The sequence below is a fragment of the Gallus gallus genome, chromosome Z (assembly GCF_016699485.2).
Source record: "Gallus gallus isolate bGalGal1 chromosome Z, bGalGal1.mat.broiler.GRCg7b, whole genome shotgun sequence".
Classification (NCBI taxonomy): domain Eukaryota; kingdom Metazoa; phylum Chordata; class Aves; order Galliformes; family Phasianidae; genus Gallus; species Gallus gallus.
Genome location: NC_052572.1, coordinates 52,587,577 through 52,608,052, shown reverse-complemented (window position 1 = coordinate 52,608,052; position 20,476 = coordinate 52,587,577). Strand labels below are relative to the sequence as shown.

Sequence of the window (20,476 nt, the reverse complement as noted above, 5' to 3'; positions counted from 1 at the left end):
GGTAGAGGCAGACTGCAACTACCCTGGCTGTCTTGTCTGCCAGCCAAAACAGACTCAGTCCCTCAGCCTTCACTAACCATTACTCTGAGCCCCAAATTTCTTGCTAGTTTTTCATCATTCAGTTTTTCACCCATCCGTACTGTACCATCCCAGCTTGGATATAAAAATGCCATGGGAGACCATATCAGTTACCTTGCTAAAAAACATGGCAGATGACTGCCTCTGCTCACCCAGCTTCCACAGATCTAGTCATTTCATCACAAAAGATAATCAGATTCCTGGAGCCTGATTTACTCTTCTCCTTCTTCATGCACCAGATGTAGTTTCCAAGAGGACTTATTCCGCTCAGATCAGTGCAGTCCATTTCCCTCACAAACAAGGAATACAGTGCTATTTCTTTACACAGTTCACTGGAGATCCAGATCCCATAGAGAAAAGAAGATTCCCCTCCCCAGCGTTATATCTTCTAAGTCAGTCTCCCACAATTTCACAGAATGTGTATTGATTGGCATTGAAGGCTTTACAACTTTTCTTGATATACCATGCAGAGCTTTCACATGACTTCACTGTGTTTTCATTTTTTGTCTGCACTTAAAGGAGTGAATGCCTACATTTTGTTTGTTTTCCTCGCTCACAGCTTTAATTAACACTAGACAACAGGGATCAGCTAGTCAAGCTTCTGCACTATACGCACCTGGAGGATACACCTACAGTAACAGAAGCTGCCTTACTGACACTCTGGGAGCCTTTAATACCTCCCAGTAAAAAAGAATCACAAGTTACTATTATAGGTCTACAACTAGTCTGTTAGCCCCAGCAGAGGTTGCTCACTCGGCTGCTCTGCGGTGAGCAAAAACTCCCAGTACATGCAAAGATCACTAAAACGAACATGCACGCAACCTCTCCTAGGTTTTAGTTGGCATGGTTCTCAAACACAGGCAAGAGTATTTCAAGTTATGCAACTACAACACATTTAATTTTTTGAGGACTTTGACAAAGACATGTGATGCAGCCCAGGTCTCTGGATTTTCTCCATCAGAGAAATGCGTGTTTCACCACAGACCAATTTGCTGATAAAACGCAAGACTCCTAGTTAATGAGAACAATAAATAACCCTGTGGTACCCCAGCACACAAAGTAATTTATTAGTATGTGGGATGGCTGCTAGCCTCAGGAGAGATCACTCATCTAAGATCTGAGAGGCAGCTTGAAGAATTTTTCCCGCTTTCTGCTTGATAGAAGACAGTAAGAGGGTTTTCACAAAAAATTCAAAAGCTTTATGAGCTGCAGAACACTGCAGCTGACATACTCCAAAAGCCCTGATATCATCTGAGCTGAGGGACACCGGAAAGTCGGGTCTCTGGGGCCACCTGCAGGACTGCCCTAAGGCTTACAGCCACTCACACCGTAGGAATCAAAACCTCCACGGTACGCCTCGCTAATTCACTCAGCCACAGCCCTAACTGGGGATCTAATGGACACGTACCATCTCTGTATGCTCCCACTGTCAGCATCACATCTGCATGCCTTGGAACCAAGAGCAAAAGTAAGGGAATGGAAACAAGACAAAACAAAACAGCACATACATAAAATTCCGGAGAAGTAAGTAAGTAAAAGAGAAACTGATAAGAGACCTGTTGGCAACACCATCCAACCAGTTACATGAGAACATGGCTGCGGCCAGGCTGAATGAGAAGACAAGTTTGTGGCTGATTTTGGAGGTGTGGGACCGGTCATTTTTTAAAGCAAGGAATATTTTGTCACCTAGGTTAATGCTACTCCCACCTCTGGATGCTTTTCTCCCTCAAGAAAAAATAACCCATGCAAACAAGAATGCTTACAAAGACATTCCAGTGCCAGAGTTACATCCTACAAAGACTGCCCCAAAAGTAGCGCCTCCTGTTTTATGACGTTGACCCATGGGTGTTGGTGGTATGGCAGTAGAGGTGGGACCTTCCCACCAATATCCCGTTACATGTTGTTGCAACGTGACCGATGGCAGCAGAGGGGCACTCTGACAGAGTGGCGGCTGACATGGAAGTGTGGAAAGGTGTGTCACCGAATTCCTCAGTGAGGAAAGAAAGGCACTCTCTGATGCTTGATGAACTTTTATGGAGGCCAAACAGTGGATGTCACACATGTGAGGTGGTAGGTGATGCATTTCAGCAGCAGCGATACCAATGATAAAGACAAGCCACGTTCCAGATAGCCATGCACAGTTGTCACACCATGAAATGAAGAAGTGTCATGATCAGCTCATCTGCAGAAATCAGCTAATGGTGGTGACTGTGTTGAAAAACAGTGTTCTCTAGCTAAGATTTGGCTCTATCAGATAGTGTTATTGTGCTCTTCCAAGCTCTTAAGAAACGTGGCCCAGCCTCCCGTTCATTAAAGTGAGCTTCCTGAGCACTTCAGTTAAGAGAGAAACATTTTCCAATACAAGATACAGCCTCTGCCACTGCAGGAAGAGGCTGCACTGTTAAGGAACAATAATGACAAACAAAATTTAAAATCCTTTTAAGTGTAACAGGACACACAAAGAGCACTCCATCGGCAGCATAGTGTCTTTTTAAAGCTGCTGTATCAGGGCATTAGCCAGCAGGGCACAGCAGCTGCAGCTGACAAGCCTGCCCACAGCCTGAAGAATTTCTCCCTGGATCTCATGCAAGGAGGGGTGCTGGCCACTGGAAACAAGATCTGATCCCAGTAAATCACAGTGTGACATGAGCTGGTGGGCAAGCATGCTTTGGGAAGCAGTCCTGGAGTTTTGGCACAACCCTCCTGGTCAGTGGGAGCCCCGACTCAGCCAAAAGGCAATAAATACTGCTGAGCTGCTGGGGAGCTCTCTGTCAGAGGAGCAGCTCACAGAAAGTAGCAGTACAACAGAATTACAAACCATTTCACTTCGCTTCCTTTCCAAACCACAGCACAGTCTGCTGCAGAACTTGTGCAATTTGATGTGAGCCATCAAAGCTACAGCAAAACGCTTGGTTTCTAAAAGAAGAAAATGCTTTGCATTACCTCTAAAATAAACTCCACCCTCACCAACTTTCCCAACATTTGATTACATGAACTAAACAGCAGACATGCCAAGAAAAAAATCTGTGATTTTTATGTCTTCTGAACAGAGCCAGAGGGGCTGCAATGACCATGTATCAAAACACAGGATCTCCACCAAAAGTTTTTGTTGGCAGCCAGGCACAGAACAGCTAGGCCTAAAGTGACCATACAGCCTCACTGAGTCATAGAATGGTTTGAGTTGGAAAGGACCTTAAAGCCCACCCAGTTCCACCCCGTGCTGTGGACAGGGCTGCCCCCCATCAGCTCAGCTGCCCAGGACCCCATCCAACCTGGCCTTGAGCGCCTCCAGGGATGGGGCACCACAGCTTCTCTGGGCAGCTGTACTAGGGCCTCACCGCCCTCTGAGTGAAGGATTTCCATCTAATATCTAACCTAAATCTCCCCTCATTTAGTACAAAATCACTCCCCTTTGTCTTATCACTGTCAGACTGTGTAAAAAGCCAGTCTCTCTCCTGTTTACAAGCTGCAATCAAGTACTGGACGGCTGCAATGAGGTCTCCCTGGAGTTTTATCAGTACATCAGAATGAACAAGACCAGCACATCTTCGGGGCGCAGGAAAGGTGTTCACTCAGTAACATCATCTTCATTGACCAAGGTGAATTTGTCATAGTGCCTGAGACTGAAGAACTTGTTTCTAGCTGTAGCAGAGTCTGATGTGGTTAATTTTTCAAAAGAACTCTGCTCTTGCGTAGGAATTCTTCCGCTAGTGTCTCATGATAGCTCTGCAAAGAAGCCCAGCATTCATTTCCTTGTGAAAAGCTCTGGTGAACAGGCTGCCTATGCCACTTTCAGTGAGCATGTCACTTCTCTTTAAAATCACTTTTGCTACTAAGACAACCTAAAATCTCATATCTAGTCTTTCACAACAGCTGCTCATAGAACAGAAAATAGGCCCAATAGATCTGTTTACCTTGTACATTCCTCTGTAATGGCACGGGTGACTTTTTCCAGCAGCTCTTCTTTCATATTAAAGGGAGAAAGTTCTCACAAGGTAAAGTGCTACCTCAGCACTGAATCAAAGAACAAATGAGCAGATTTTCCTGAATGGTCAGCAATTTACACTGCTGACACATTTGAATATGTGCCTTAGTTAGACCACCTCATCTATTTGCCACTCCAGCTGCAGAATATGCATGTTCACTTCACTGATTTGTAAGTAGTACCTAATTTTGTCAAATAACTTTTTTTTTCTTTTATTTATTCTAAAAACTACATCTTCCTTCTTTAAAGAACTTTAAAAACTAATAATCTTCATCAGGCAAAACGTCAGACCCAGATGCCAGGTAATTCTTGACAAAGCTGGATGGGAAAGAAATTGAATTACCTTGCCTTTAAAGGGACTTTCACACAAAACAAGACCCCTCTGCAGTAAAGCCAGTTGTTTCTTGAGCCAGCTAAACAAAGGCTAGATAGATTTATGTTGTCCCCAAAGGAGTAATTCTCACTCTCTAATTGTTACAAGTCTTCCAACCATCCCTTTTTCTCCACAAAGCAGACGTTTTTCCAGAATGTTAAAAAATGAGAGCACACTCACCAACTGACAAAGCTATAGATGAATTATGACTTTCAACAACAGAAAAAGTTATCAACAGGATGACAAATCCAGCCATTCAAACAAAAGTGTATCTCTCACTTCCCATTATAAAATTCCAGCTTGCACGTTAGTAGAGACTGTCAGTAAACAGCATCTCTGATCTGTGGAGAGTTTTTATTTCAGCTCCAAACAGTAACAGCAGCTGACAATGTCAAGGAGAAAAAAGAAAGGAAGAAAGATTAAACCTGTAAGAAAATGGATTACCGAGGAGTAAACGCTACAACAGAAATGTATGTGTTCTTCAATTTTCCCTCTCCTTTAAAGAAATCATGATGGGAAGCTGCTTTCTACCTCTGCCCATAAGAATCAGCCTTATAGACAGAGGCAGGAGCTCTACCTAAACTGATCTTCATCCACAGTCTTCAGCTGAAGCTGGACAGCAGCTAAAGAGAATCTTACCCAACCCCTGCTCTAGCATAGACACTCAGAGCAGGTTGCCCAGGTGACTACTGAAGATCTCAAGGGAGGAAATTCCACAGCCTCTGCGCAACTTGTACCAGTGCTCTTGCCACCTGTACAGTACAGAAATGCTTCCTGGTTCTCCAGTTTGTGCCCATTGCCTCTTGTCCTCAATTCCACAACGGATCACCTTGACTGATGACAGTTCCTTTAAGTACATTGTAGCTGTTTTGGCTACTTCTCAAGATAGTACCTAACTCACAAATGAGGATGCAGGAACATGATTCACTGTCTCCTTGCTTAAAAGCGGTAATACACTGAGGCAGCAGAAAACAGCACTGCTCCAAAACCACAGTTCTCTTAGCCTACTTGCAAAATAAGGAAGAAAATCCAGTAGTAGCAAATACGTCCTCCTAGCACATATTTGCAAAGTGCAAAAAAAATAAAAAATAAATCATTTTCAGTAGGAGCATAATGGAGGACAAGAAATGTATAAATCAAACAACAGTGTCCCAACTACACACGTTTAGACAATGAAAAGCAGTGAATTTACAAAACTTGTTTCTAATTGCTGTTGGATTTAACCTTAGGAAAGATCAATGAAAGAACTAGCAATAACTCTGTTTAGTTGCTTTTTCCCTTCTAAAAAAAAAAAGCTTGATTTGGGAGAAACTTGCTGATCTTGCTGGGATGTGGTAAGAGTTCTCAATTCAGAATTTTAAGCATGCACAGTCTATTACTTTTGGCTGGTATGCAGACAGCATTAGAAGGGGTTACAGGCTGGAACAGCCATTGCTCATTAGAACTTAGAAACATTACGAAGGCTTTCCACAACATGATCCCTTTTGTTCAGCTTGCTGATTTCTGCTAAGATTTAAGTAAGAACAACACAAACAGTTGCCAACAGGAGGACTCAGTGTAAATGACTACAAAACAAACAGAAGTAATGCCAAAAACGTAATCAATGTAAACAACAAATTCACATATACAAATGCTCTTCCTTCTGTTTCAAAATCTGTGATAAGGAGATTCTTTACAACACTGCTCATTGCTACATTCTTGTTTGCAAAAGGTGTAATTCAGCAATGTGATCCAATGTAAGCACTAAAAAATATTGGAAGCAAGCAAGCAGTGACTCCTTACATTTCCTACATTAAAGATGTTTCTTTTTCAAAAAAAAAAAAAAAGCAAAAATAAAAACAAAACAAACAAACAAACAACTTGTATATATTAGCAGGTTCCTGAACCAAAGGTTCTGCTTCTTATAAGCTTAAAATTCCTGGGACCTACAATCAGAAAGCCTAAAGATACCCCTCTTTTGGAGGAGTAAAAAGATGAAGTATCCATACTGCTCAGAAACAAGCCCCTGCTTCTTGCATGCACTGTTTATTAGTTAAGACTAAAAAGTCTTTTTTGTGAAGTCTTCTGTGAGCATCAGAGAATTTGTCATTGCCCTCATTATATATTACTATGTTACTGACTATTATTATTGTTACCAGACATTATGAGTTGCAGAAGAATTTTGCCTGCAATCAAGCAAGTCTTTTCTACCCTACACGACTCAGTTTGATAAGGAAGCAAACACAAACTGAACCTCGCTGTGCGACCTTTCCAGAATCAACATGCTTGCTGAATCACTCATTGCTTCACTAAAAAGCATGCAATTAATGCAGCAAATTATCAAGCCACAGGAATAAAGACCTGTACATACTGCAAGCTCTTTGGCTGGCTTTCAGTGCACCGTTCCCATGATCTGCTCACTGAAGTTAAGCTAGCTGCAGTCACACAACTCACAATGTTTGCTAAGCAGCTTGTCTTGAACAGCTCATCTACATAGAAGATGCCAGAGCAAGTCTTGAAACTTTTGGACTGAGTAAATTGGTACTGGAAACATGCTCAAGATACGTTCCAGTTACACTTGAATATACTTCTCTCCTTCACCAGGCTTCAAGGAACATGGTGTGAAGTTTATAAGAGAGCTGAACTTGTCAAGGAGTTAGATGCAGAGCAGCAGGAGTTGATGACTTAAAACAGATTATGCCTCAAATCTGGCAGACAGCACAAAGACATGCAGCAATAGTGACCAAGACATGGAGTGAGCATAGCATTTCTCAGCATACAGAAGAGATAACTAAGGGATATCAGACTACAAACATTGGTTTGATGAAAATAAGCAGAGAGCAATTACTCACTGCTTCTCTCAGGACACCTGTCAGCACTGTGCAGTTGCATACTTAACTCATCATTTTTTCTACACAGCCCCTGTGTCAGCTCTGGAACCTTTTGCTGCAGGGTACCATAGCCAGCTGTGGATCAGAAATGATTACAGATAATGAAATCACTGCCTGTTACCGGCTGCCAAAAAACTGGAAATACAGACCATGAAAGGATCCTTCACTGTTTTTGATCTTGAAGCATCCCACATTAGCCACCCATTGAAATGAAGGACTAATAAAGAAGGACATCGCCTAAAGATAGATGCCTTTTTTTTTTTTCCTAAACAAATGGAGATAAAAAGTATACTCTCTCTTTTTTTTTTTTTTTTTTTTTTTTACAGCCAAAGTCAGCATATAACAAAAGAAAAGTGATCATTTCCCAGATTCTGCTCTAAACACGATTGAGTCAAAGCCAATCCCAAGGTCAAGCTACTTATTCTCCTAAGACATCTTGGCAACTTCAGCACTCTTGGGCAAGGGCATGACACTTCTGTAGCCAGGCTGACCTGCTTCTCCTTATAATAACCACTGGAGTCCACAGTGCATTTGTCACCTGAACATCTGTGAAGGCCAGATTGTTATCACAGAAGCAGGAACAAGAACTTAACAGATGTTGTAGGCTAGCTGGACTCAGCAGTACGCTAAATCCAGTGCTATTACAAATGGATATGTTAGCAGAGGAGATGGAGTTACTTAGATGTCCTACAGAGAAACAATAGCCTTCAGCCCTTTTACCAGACTAAGAAAAAGTAAGAATTTATTTACTGTGCTTGTGAAAGAAAAGTTTGCAGAAAGTCCTTTGCCAAACTTACTCAAATGCTGCAAGGGTATTTCTCTTTTCATTATCTTTCATGGTTACCAAACAGATCATAAAATAACTTTAAAAAGGCATGGGGGGTACTCAATCTCAGGTTAGAAGAGATGCATTTAGTGGCCTAGAGGCACCCTTAAGTCTTCCGGTACTTCAATCTTCAGCTATATCTTCACAAATACACAGTAACTGAAGAGGCTGCTTCTGCCAATGAGGAAGGTACAGAAAAGAAAAACAGCAGATCCCATTCAACTTGTTACACATCTTCAGGGAGAAGAGCAAGGTATTTACCTGGACACAATAGGAAAATCAAATGTGAACAATCACGTCCAACTAAAGTCAACAACGCCCTTTAAACAAGTCAAAATTATTTCATTGGCTTTACATTCAGTAGAAGAATAAGTATTATAGCTGTGAGAAAGCAGAAGTTTTTCAAATCTTTTAAATGGCTCTAAAGCAAAATCACATTACAAAGGAGAAGCGAACTTCAGGAAGTGGTTGAATTACTTTGGCTTGCACAGTGCTATTTTCAACCCCTCCATGAGTTATGACAGTGTGGAAATCTCTATGTTTCCCTCAGCACCCTGCCCAGTGACAGGATACTGCACAGAGGGAACTCACTACTCCCATTTTGCTTCGTCTTTCAAAGCTCAATGCTGCACACCGCGCTGGCCCTGTTTGAACACTGAACTTGTTTGACTCTCACCACGATACTCCAGTCGTTCTACCTCAGATCCCAGTGATATTAACCAGTCCACCACAAGCCTCTGACACCATCTTACAAAAACCTGACCTGGCACATTTGGGCCTGCTTTTCTGTCTGATCCTCCAGTGCTCAGTGCAAGCTGGTGGCAGGCTTGTTTCCTAACTTCTTTTCATCAATCTCAGCTGCAGTGAGACACACCCAGACATCTGCAAAACCAGGCCCAGGCTTATAATGAATATCTAGGAAGGGAAAAAGAAAAGAGATCCTGAAAAAAGTGTAGGTTGTTTGGTTTATTTTCTGGTGCCAGGCATCAGAAGCAGAAAGAGAATTTGGTTGCCATGGCATTTCCCACCTTCATAGTCACCTAGGCCTACTCCTGTTGGAACACTCTGTCCCAGTCACTGCTTGCTTTCCCACAGGAAATGGAGTTCCTAGAGGAATGCTCTCCTGGGACACCCCTATTCCTTCTGTAGAAGCATCCAGGGCCTGATCTGGACACAAAGCTGAAGTGCAGTAAAAGAAAAAAAGATTACACACTGTAAAGCATCATTGTAACAAGTGAGTGTTAGAAAGCTATCTTAAGACTGTCCATGCAGCTCAAAGATTACAAAGCAAATAATCCAAAATCCCAGATTTGTCTTAGAGTAACTCCAAATACTGTGCTTCAAAAATATCTTCACTTTCTCTATTTTTTTTTTCCACTGACAGAACTGACCAGAAGTTTCATTCCGCAAAATGAGGACAAACTGCTCCACATGGTAGACCTCAGAACAATAATGTGGATTTCAGCCTCCCCTGAGTTTCCTATTGACATAGCAATTGAACATCCAGAAGCAGCTGAAATCTACAAGAAACAGCTAACAGTATGGAAGAATAAAGCAGATTACTGCCTCCACAGGTGGGCAGCTCACTGGGACACCCAAATCAACTTCGGAAAGAGAGTCTTACCTCATGGATATAGGAAGATCTCATTCTTCTGACAAAACCTGTAAGTGTTTCTAACCATAGCACTCTACCAGGCCACTTGGCTCAAAGCAAGGAGCTCCTTCAAGCTAGGAAATTAAGATTTCCATTCCGCATCATTGCTTCTCACAAGCCAAACTTAGGAACTTCAAGGACTGTTTGGCTGGTGGTTCCTGAGGAGACAGACTGTGTAACACAAAAGATGAGGGAAACTGGACCCTCATCTCTGCTTGAACCAGAAGGACTCTCCCTTTTGCCACCAAGGTGCCCCTACACAACAGATATGAGCTTCTAGGGCTAGAAAAAGGAGAGGGTGTGGGTAACAGTAAAGACCCAGGAAGGGACTACCATATTAAGTTGGTCTAACCACGCACCTGTATTAGAACCAGATCCACAAAATAAATAAATAAATAAATAAATAAATTAGTAGTTGAGGACTCACCACTGAGCATCACTGGAGCACCCATTTGGTTCTTGGACAATGTCTCAGGAGAGTTTGGTGCCTGCTAGGGGACCACTACATTCATGATATCAAGAGTAGGCAGCCATGTCTGGTAAAGCTACCATCCATTCTTGTTCATTCAGCTTGGGTCAAGTGAAGCTGTAAGAAAGAGACTGTGAAATATTGGAAGAGACTTTATGTCCCTTAGAAAAGTGTTGAAGGGATCAAGAGCACAGGCCATACTGTCCTCTGTACTTCTGGCTGAAGACTGGGAGCTATGTAGAAGGAGGAGAATGGATCATTTGAATGAACAGCTGCATGGATAGTGCTATGCTCAGGGTTTTAAGTTCTGTCATCTGAGATACACTTCTGAGAGACCAGACATGTCAGTGTCAGATGGGACATAACTATTGAGGGAGAACAGAAGTGTTCTGGACAGCAAGCTGGCTGGGCTTATTAGCAGAGCTTTAAACAAGATTTGATGGGGAAAGGAGATGTACTTTTGCATGAGAAGAGCAAGGGAGCACTGTTACTTTAGGAAGCAGCAGTGGGAAACTTGATTTGTCCCAGAGGAATTTGGGTCTCCTCTAAGTAGGTAACACAGCTGAGAGCTCAGATGAAGTGTTTCTACACCAGTGCATGAAGCCTGGGAAACAGGCAAGAAGAGATGGATGTCACAGTGCACTTAGAAAACTATGACTTTACTGCTATCACAGAGGCATGGTAGGATGAATTACACAACTGGAATACTGCAATCAAGGGCTATAAAGTTTTTAGAATCATAGAATAATAGAATCATAGAATTGCTCAGGTTGGAAAAGACCTTAAAGACCATTGAGTCCAGCCACGACCTAAACATACTACCCTAACTCTAACAACCCTCCACTAAATCATGTCCCTGAGCACCACATCCAAACGGTTTTTAAACACATCCAAGGATAGTGACTCAACCACCTTCCTGGGGAGCCTATTCCAGTGTTTAATAGCCCTTTCAGTAAAGAAGCTTCTCCTGATATCCAACCTAAACTTACCCTGCTGCGACTTGAGGCCATTTCCCCTCATCCTGTCAGCTGTCAGCAGTGAGAAGAGACCAACCCCGCTCTCGCTATAAGCACCTTTCAGGTACTGGAAGAGATCAACATGGTCTCCCCTCAGCCTTCTTTTCCCCAGGCTAAACAGCCCCAGTTCCTTCAGTAGCTCCTTATGGGGCATATTCTCCAAGCCCTTCACAAGCCTTGTTGCCCTTCTTTGGACCTACTCCAGCACCCCAATGTCCTATCTGTACTGAGGTGCCCAAAACTGAACACACCAAGTACAGGGGCAGGATTACTTCCCTAATCCTGCTCACCACACCATTCCTGATAAAAGCCAGGATGCCGCTGGTCCTCTTGGCCACCTGGGCACACTGCTGGCTCATACTCAGCTCATACAGTCGTCCCAGAAGAGACAGTCAGTGAAGGAGGGGTTAGGGTGTTGCCCTCGATGGTATGAAATAAATAGATTACAGAGAGCTGCCCTTGAGAAATGGTCACAAACAAGTTGACAGCTGTGGGTAAAAATTAAGGACATCTAGTGGTCCTTCAGTGGTTCATCATTCTGATGAAGGGGAGCCTGCTGATGAAGCCTTCTTGCTTCAGCTACCGGAAGCATCATACTTACAAGTTCTCATCCTGATGGGGGTTTTCAGCCATTCAGACATCCTCTGGGAAAATAACATGGTTGGGTGCAAGCAATCTAGCAGACTGCTTGAGTGTGTTGAGGATAACTTCCTGGTCCAGGTGTTAGACAAACCAACCAGAGGTAAAGCATTACTGGACTTGTTCACCAGTGCAGAGGAGATCATTAAAGAGGTTGGCTGGAGGCAACCTGGGCTACAGTGACCATGTCCTGGTTGAGTTTGTGATATCAAGGAATTTAGGCCTGGCAAAGAGCAGAGTCAGGGCCCTGAACTTCAGGAGAGTGAAGTTCATGCTGTTTAAGGAATTGCTGGATGAGATCCTCTGGGAAGCTGTCCTTAGGGACAAAGGAATGGAACAGAGCTGGAAACTCTTTGCCTTTCTGAGAGCAAAAGATCCTCATACCCCAGTGCATGAAGTCAAGTAGGGAAGGCAGGAAACGGGCATAGCTAAACAAGAATGATCTGCTGGTCAAGCTGAGGGATAAAAACGGAATGCACAGGCAGTGGAAACAGGGACCTGTGGCCTGGGAAGAGTATAGGGATGTCATCTGAACATGTAGAGGTGAGATCAGGAAAGCCATGGCACAGATGAGACTGAACTTGGCAAAGGATGTGAAAAATAACAAGAATGTATTCTATAGGTAGGTTAGTCAGAAGAGAAAGGCTGAGGAGAGTGTACCCCCTCTGATAAATGAGAAAGGAGAACTAGCTTCAGTAGACATGGACAAGGCTGAGATTGTCAATGAGTTCTCTGTCTTGTTCTTCACTGGCAGTCAGGCTGCCCACACCTGTAATGCCCCTGAATGTCCAGGTGGTGGTTAGGGGAGCAAAACCCCTCCTAGTGTAAGTGCAGTGCAAGTTCAAGACCATGTGATGAGATTGAATATACAAGTCTACAGGGTCAGACAACCTGCAACCCAGGTTCCTGAAGGAATCGACTGATATGGTTGCCAAGCTACTCTCTATCATATTAAGAAGGTCATGACCGTCAGGTAAAGTGAGCCTTACCTGTGTGCCTGGGAAGATGATGGAGCAGATTCTCCTGGAAGCTATATTAAGGCACATGTGAGACAGAGAGGTGATCTGAAACAGCCAGCATGGCTCACCAAAGGTAGATCATGCCTGACCAATCTAGTGGCCTTCTATGATAGTATCAATAGGAAAAGGAAGAGCAACTGATGTCACCTACCTGGACTTGTGCAAGGCCTTTGACACGGTCTCACAACACATCCTTATCTTCAAATCGGAGAGGTATGGATTTGAAGGCTGGACTATTTGCTGAATGAGGAATTGGTTGTATGGGCATAGAGGATTGTGGTCAACAGCCCTATGTACACATATGACATAAGCCTGTCCCCCTGGGGTCTATCTTAGGACCAATGCTCTTAGACAACTTTATCAACAACCTAGACAGTGGGATTGAGAGTACCCTCAGCAAGTTTGCAGATAACAGTAAGCTGAGTGTTGATACACTAGACGGAAGGGATGTCATCCAGAGAAACCTGGAAAACCTTGACAAATCAACATATCGGAACTTAATGAAATTCAACAAGGTCAAGTGGAAAATGTTGCACTTGGGTCAGGGCAACCCCAGGTATGCGTACAGACTAGGAGAACTCATTGAGAGCAGCTCTGTGGAGAAGGACTTGAGGGTCCTGATGGACAAAAACCTGTACACAAACACAGTCTGTGTTTGCAGCTTGGAAAGCCAACAGTATCCTGGGCTTTATCAAAAGAGAGGTGGCCCTGGCAGAGCTGCCCAAAGAAGCCATGGGTGCCCCATCTCTGGAGGTGCTCAAGGCCACACTGGATGGGGCCCTGGGCAGCCTCAGCTGGTGGGGGGCAACCCTGCCCATGGCAGGGGGTTGGAACTGGGTGGACTATAAGGTCACTTCCAACACAAGCCACATTGTGACTATAATAATAGCATATATAGCATAGGAGAAAGGAGGAAGAATGGGATATGTTTTCTTAATCCTTTTCCACTCATGGACAATCCTTTAAAACAAATCAGTTTTAAACAAAAACTAAGCATAAGAAATAGATTAAAAAGTAACAGTTTCCCAGATTTTCCAGAAAGTCTTATGACCCAGATGAAATAAGTCACATAAGGTGCTGCTTCCTACCACCTCTCATAATCATGACTACACTCATCATGCTGTTTTGTTGTTGCTGTTTTTTAATCTAATAAAATTAGAAGAGCGAAGAAACACACTGCACAGCAATAAATGGGCTTATTTTCCTTACAAATAATTACAGACAATCCACATGCAATTTAGCTTAAAATGTATTTTTTGAGAATTACTCTTTCATGTGCTTGTCCTCTCTTCAAGGACTTCTTCATATCTCGATTTTTTTCATGAGCTCCTCCAAACTGGTTACTCAACTCACAAAGCATTAGATTAAAAAAAAAATGTAAAGAAAGGAAGAAAGAAGGAATTGCTCTCTATAAAACCCAAACAAACATCTTTGGGCTAAAATTGCACATGGCATAAAATGAGCAAGCAAGCAAGGAATAAACAACTGCAATACTGTCATCAAACTTGACATAAGCCTTAAAAGAAATCAGGAATAACTTCTGTGAATCATAATGAAAGATTTGTCCTAGTTCAATCGCTACAAACTGTATGCAGAAGATCAGCATGAAGCTCGTGACTACAGTGATATATATGCAAAGATCCCAGACATTCTGCATCTTCAAGTCTTAAAGTACTTTAAAGGTAATTAGACATCGTTATGTGCTATAGTCCGTGCTTTGACAACTGTTTTATGACTTCATGGGAAAAAGTTAGAGGAACAGCTGTCTAAAGCATTCTGTGCTAGAAATTCTGACTACCCAGACAGTCTGCTACAGTTGATGTTGTTTTTCCTCAATGGTAACTATAACCCAATTGAAAAGTTAAATAAATTGCAATAAAGATAAATTAAGTAAGATTCAGATAAATTTGGAAGCAGCATTCACGGAGGATAGAAAAGAAGGCATATAAGAAAGATGTGTTACCACACAATTTAGAAAAAAATTAAAGAAAAAGCATAATTAAGAAAAAACACCTGCACTAGTAAAGTCTGGGAAAAAAAAAGGAATATATTTCTTCAGTTCATTTTCTACAAATGTACAACTCATTGAGGGCTGCAGTGTGAAGAGCCTGCTGCCCTGATAGCTCCCTACCAAGTCACACCACAGGAGAGGAGCCTACACTGCCATCCCACCAGAGGCAGGCTCTGGGAGTGTGGCACAGATGCCTGGCAGCTGTAGCCTGACCTCTGACAGGCAACTTTTATTCTGTGAGATGACAGGTTGATTTCTCAGCACCCCCAAATCTCTGGGCTGGGAGTGTGAAGTACTGCAATCTAACCAAACCACCTCTGCACATGCTGCCCCAGGTGTCTAGCACTGAAGCAAGAATACAGACAGAAGAGCTTCTGCAACCTGAAATGATTGTGCTAAAACCAAAACAGAAGTAGTATTTAGAGCTTCTCTGTTTTTTAATATGCTTTTGATTACCATTTACGTAACAGCAAAATAATGTCATTGCATAGAAGACTTTGTGGTACATTTGTAAATAAGAACATTGACTTTATTTGTACCATTTACAGCATCCTGTATATCCATGGATAGAAGGAATGAAGGCAAGTTTCAGAGAGAAGAAACTGAAAACTCAGAAATCGTGACACAGAGTTAAGTTACATGAAAGGCATAGCCAGTTAGTCCACTGCAGGAATTTATGAAGGAAATATTTCACACAAGGTAATAATATCAGATGACTCTATGAAAGTCAATGATTAGACAGGGAAGAATGTCTGAAAATTTCAGACAGGACAAACCAATGGAAAAAGTAAAAGTACGGGGGGCCTGTTTAAAGATAAAGGGGGGCAACTTTGCAAATGTTCGAAAAGAAATAACCCAGATGGAACTTTGATAAAGGAGGAATTGGAAAAAGCACAAAGTGTATCTGGCACGAGATAAAGATTATAACAATTTCTGAGACAATCACGCATCAAAATGCCTAACCTGCCTCATCTGAAGGTAAGGAAGATATTTTAAAAGTTAACATGTACAGGGACCAGAAGCTGCAGATGTTATTCACAGGAGAAAAAGAGGAGCAAAAAGAAAATTTGAGATAACTGCCTAACCCCTGAGCTGAACTCTGTTCACAGAAGTCTTTTGTTCCTCCTAGAAGACAGTTTCACTCAAACTACACCAACTTAGCAAATCACTTTGCTTGACATCCCACTTACTCCATCACCCTGACACACTGTGGTAAGTCAGTAAGGGACACTTTCAGAGAAAGGATTACCAGGAACTAACAGAACAGCTGTCCTCTTTGAGTACTATGGCAAAAACTGAACCACAGCAGATAAGTTTCCTGAATGTTCCTGGGAGCTCCCACTTCAGCCACTATTACTTTAACTGCTCAGTTCTCTTTCTTTACCTCTTATCCCCGAATGTGCCAGAGTCATTCAATATAATGGCAAGGTATACTGTCACATCCAACACCGGTTCCAAAATGTCCATGTCTCTCACTGCTGCACCCTTTCACTTCTTTCATTCATCCTTCTTTCAGCCTGGACATTAATAATAGCTCAAGGCATACTTCCAAATAACACAAAATTAATAACATGAACGTAAACACTCAGCCAGTAGTCTAGGTGAACATGAACACTAATGATAAGCTACATCTCACTGAAGGCTTCTTTTTAATAGCAAATATTAATACTATTCCAATTGGACACTATGGCTTTCCCATCTAACAGGTGACTGAATACTCACTCATTTCTTAAGCTGGAGAGCAAGTAGGCATCGTGGATCAGAAAGCTCTGAACTGCAGGAGAGGCTTACTGGGGAAACAAGAAGGACACGGTCATGACATGTATGAAGTGCAGCAGCACTCTGGGGCAGCACCCTGCCTTTCTTCTCCTACCACCTCACTTGCAGTTGCAAGATACAAATTCTGCCTCCAGTACTTCTACCTCTTCAGAAGCCCTCAAGGGCTTGGCCCATCCTCCTTTCATGATGCAATGCCAATTGCAAGCCAACGCACTCATGAGCACACTGTCAGTATGCGTTTACTTGCCTCTGAAAACCACAGCTTCCAGAGCAGGAAGACTGCCCACCCTGTGTCACTGCCACACTCTTATGTTCAGGAGATTTTTCCACAACAACATTGCTTAAACCTTATTTAAGGAACTTACATAGCTCTCAGGATAATTACTGCATGGAAATGATTCTTTTGTTCTCTCTTTAAAAGAGAAACAAAGCAGACTTAAGACATACATTTTGGAATTGCTAATTTCAGGGAAGACATAAGCCGTTTTAGCTAGGGGGCAGAAACCAAATTTCCAAAGCAAGGTGGAAAAACTCAAGCTGAAATGGGAGTACAGGACTCAACTGGAAGCATCTCTCACAAAACCCACTGCGCTTGGGCAAGCATCTGAAGATCCAGTCTCCATTCAGCTCCAGTGAAGCTACAGCTTTGTACACTCTGCTTTGATGATGAGGTTACCTACTAGGATGTTTCTGGGATCCCAGCAGTAGGATCCAGAGGGGACACATTCCCAGAAAGCAGATGAAGGATGGATCAGCAGACTTGCAAGTCATCGCGAAGGGTAAGGGGGTGATATAAAGGCTTCCTAATTATTCACAGCAATAAAAATCAAGGATGTTTCAAGAAAACTGGCTACATGCCATTTTAACAAGGAGAAGTGGTTTGAGTTATTTCACAAGGAAAGTGGGGAGGGGGCAAAAAGCCATACTGAAAGAGATGGAAGTGGGAACAAAAGATAGCACCATGGAAAAGGGGAGAGGGAGCCACCTCTGCCATACAGCTCTGCCACCCTGGCTACGCAATGCTTCCACATTTCCAGAACATCCTCAAGCCACACTCTGCTCAGGAGCTGGCAGTACTGGGAATGCAGGAGGTTTAACTGAGCCGGTCCCACACAGACACACCAGCATGCAAAACAAAGTGGGCAGAGCTGTTCCTCGAAGGAGCACTTGTGCTCACCCCTCTAGCATGGTTCTGCAATATCAGACAAACATAAAAGCTTCAGTGCAATTCTTGCTTTATAGTCTATAAAGGTCAGGCGTAACCTGGGGTCAACACAAAAGACAGATAACAACTGGGAGTTTTTAAAGGACTTAAAACACGGAGTGGAGAGGAAATAAATTGACAGATGGAATCCAGTTCCAAGAGCCAAACAAGGATGAAAATAATCCCAGCTACACTTGTGGACCAAAACCTTCCTTTTTCTTCCTCCTCTTTAAATGGAAGCAGTCTCTTCGCTTTGGTTAGAATTTGCAGATAAACATTCAAAATTAGCAGAAAAGCTAAGAAAAACTACAGAGCAAGATTGAAGATGCCCTACACTCAATGTCTGCTAGTAGTTTCAAAAGTACATTCTTGGGAGCCTGTAATTCAAAACACAAAACAGGAATGAAATAAGCCAAGGGGGAAAAAAAGACAGTATAGAGATTTGGACTTTCCAGCACTGATGAATATTCACTCAGAAGGCAGTCAAAGAAAAGTTACCAAGCATGCCTCAAAAAAAGGTCCAGTCCACAGAACACAACATGTTTAACACAACTTCCCTGACAAGGAGTTCCTGAAGCTGGAACAAGGGAAGAAGAATTACTTAGTTTGTGCTTCACTTGTATCCAGCTCTCAAGCATTTACTGTGGACCACTAGAAGCAAAAGGGTTCAACATAGACTGATTAAGGACTAGCTTGTATCTAACAATTTAAGAACAATTTTTCCCCAAAATACTGTTCAATTTCATCAAACATCCCTTCAGACACAGGTTCCAGGTCCTGCACAGAGCTCAGTACTTGTGTGCTGCCCTGGCAAAACCAAGGGGCAGAGCAGGACATCACCACTGTTACCAACAGCAACTCCTCTCAGGATATAAAGCTCATTAACAGACACTGTGTAGCTTATTGGGCATAAGTAATTTATCACTGATGAAGAAGTCCTATCACAGACTGGCAGGTGCCTGAGCAGAGCAGCCAAAATGCTCTGGCATGAGATCAGAAAAAATCTATACAGCGCTTGCTACCTACTCTGAGAGGTTGGCCTAATTATCAGTTTTTCTTTTCACACTTTCTTTTGCTGCATTTTGCAACAGAAAGTTTCTCTAAGCATGACTGTGATTTAGGTAAAAAAACATTTTGACCCAGGAAGGAATAAAGTGTGACACATTACTTCCCGGTTTGGGAGCGAGGTAGCAAGCCCAAGATTTTCCTGGAATACAACCAAGTGCCATATTTGCTTAGATTGCCTAACACTCAGTACATGACAGATCTGTTTGTGCTCAGGTACCTGGGAACTGAAACTAGAAAAAAAAAAAAAAAAGAGCAGCAGACATAGTTAAGTCTGGAGAAAATTACTAGACAAAAAAGCAATGAACAAAAAGATTAGGTAGACCTTTTGCAAATGGCATTTTTGTTTTCACACCTCAAGTCACCTAGAAGGGATGGTTGTTAAGAAGAGTTGGAATGGACTGTTAGGAGCAGATTCTTACTACTAGGAGTAAGGATTTCAGTACCAAGGGAACAGCCAAGAATATGTAGAGCCAAGACTATGCGTAAGGAAAAGGGAACTGGAGGTTTTCATGCCACCTCCCCAGACACAAGCTCAGCCTGGGGACCCTCTCATATTAAAAGATTCCCCCTTCTGCCAAAAGTGGGATTTTACAAGTTCAAAGCATTCTTTCATGAGAGCCCAACATGAAGCAGCAACTAAAGCACTCTCCAGTACTGGAAGTCTCTCGGAAGCCATCAGAAATGCCCCACATAATGCTCATAATGGTCCTACATCAAGATTTTCTCTTTTCAAGAGCGACTTTAGAAGAGAGAAGCACAATCCAGCTTTTGCAACTCAAGTACTATCATTATCCCACTTTAATAATACATCTAATGTTAACTCTGTTAGAGCAAAATGACTAAGCTATACTCTGGATTTCTGCACACAGATCCCCACTTGTCTAACTGCCAATGTTTTCTACATTATTTTCATAACAGGAACAGCTCTCTTATGATGGGAAACTCTCCCATTTTTAACAGGAAATTGTTTCCCTCCAGTACTGACAGTCATACTACACAGTTTATGAGAGTGTACTCTAAGATGAAAATAAATGTAATGCTAAAATGATATTTATGAGCAGCTTCACCAAGAAAACAAACAAACAAAAACAATAACCCCCTCCTTCCCCCCCCCCCAGAAAAGTGTGGTCAGATGTTAGGTTTTGTATGACAATGTTAATACACTTATGTGAAATGATGACGCGCTACTGGGTGATATGATTAATTTAGGTTTCCTGCTTTTTACTTGTAAGATAGGAAAGCTATTTGGTTTTCATCACATGCTTTGAGAACAGCTTGCATCATATTCACCTATCAAACATGAGGCAGAAAGCACCTAAGATATGTATATGCCTACAGTAGGCACAAGAGGAAGCACAGAGGATATCTGAGCAAACCACATGAAACCCTGCAACAATTATACTCGGCAGCCGAGGCTGATGTCTGTCAGCTTGTGGTTTGCTGCACTGTTGGGGTGAGGCAGAAAGGATCACTATCTGCACAGCT

At 42.5% G+C, this 20,476-nt stretch overlaps 1 protein-coding gene and 1 long non-coding RNA gene across 3 annotated transcripts in view; one reads left to right on the top strand and one right to left on the bottom strand.

The window, feature by feature from the left end:
• RNF38 (ring finger protein 38) overlaps nt 1-20,476 on the bottom strand; it is a 99,893-nt gene that overhangs the window by 63,510 nt on the left and 15,907 nt on the right. The window lies entirely within an intron of this gene.
• On the top strand, nt 3,952-9,732 carry LOC121108278. The gene is made up of 2 exons (XR_005842695.2): nt 3,952-9,366; nt 9,517-9,732. It is a non-coding gene; the product is annotated as an uncharacterized LOC121108278 (long non-coding RNA).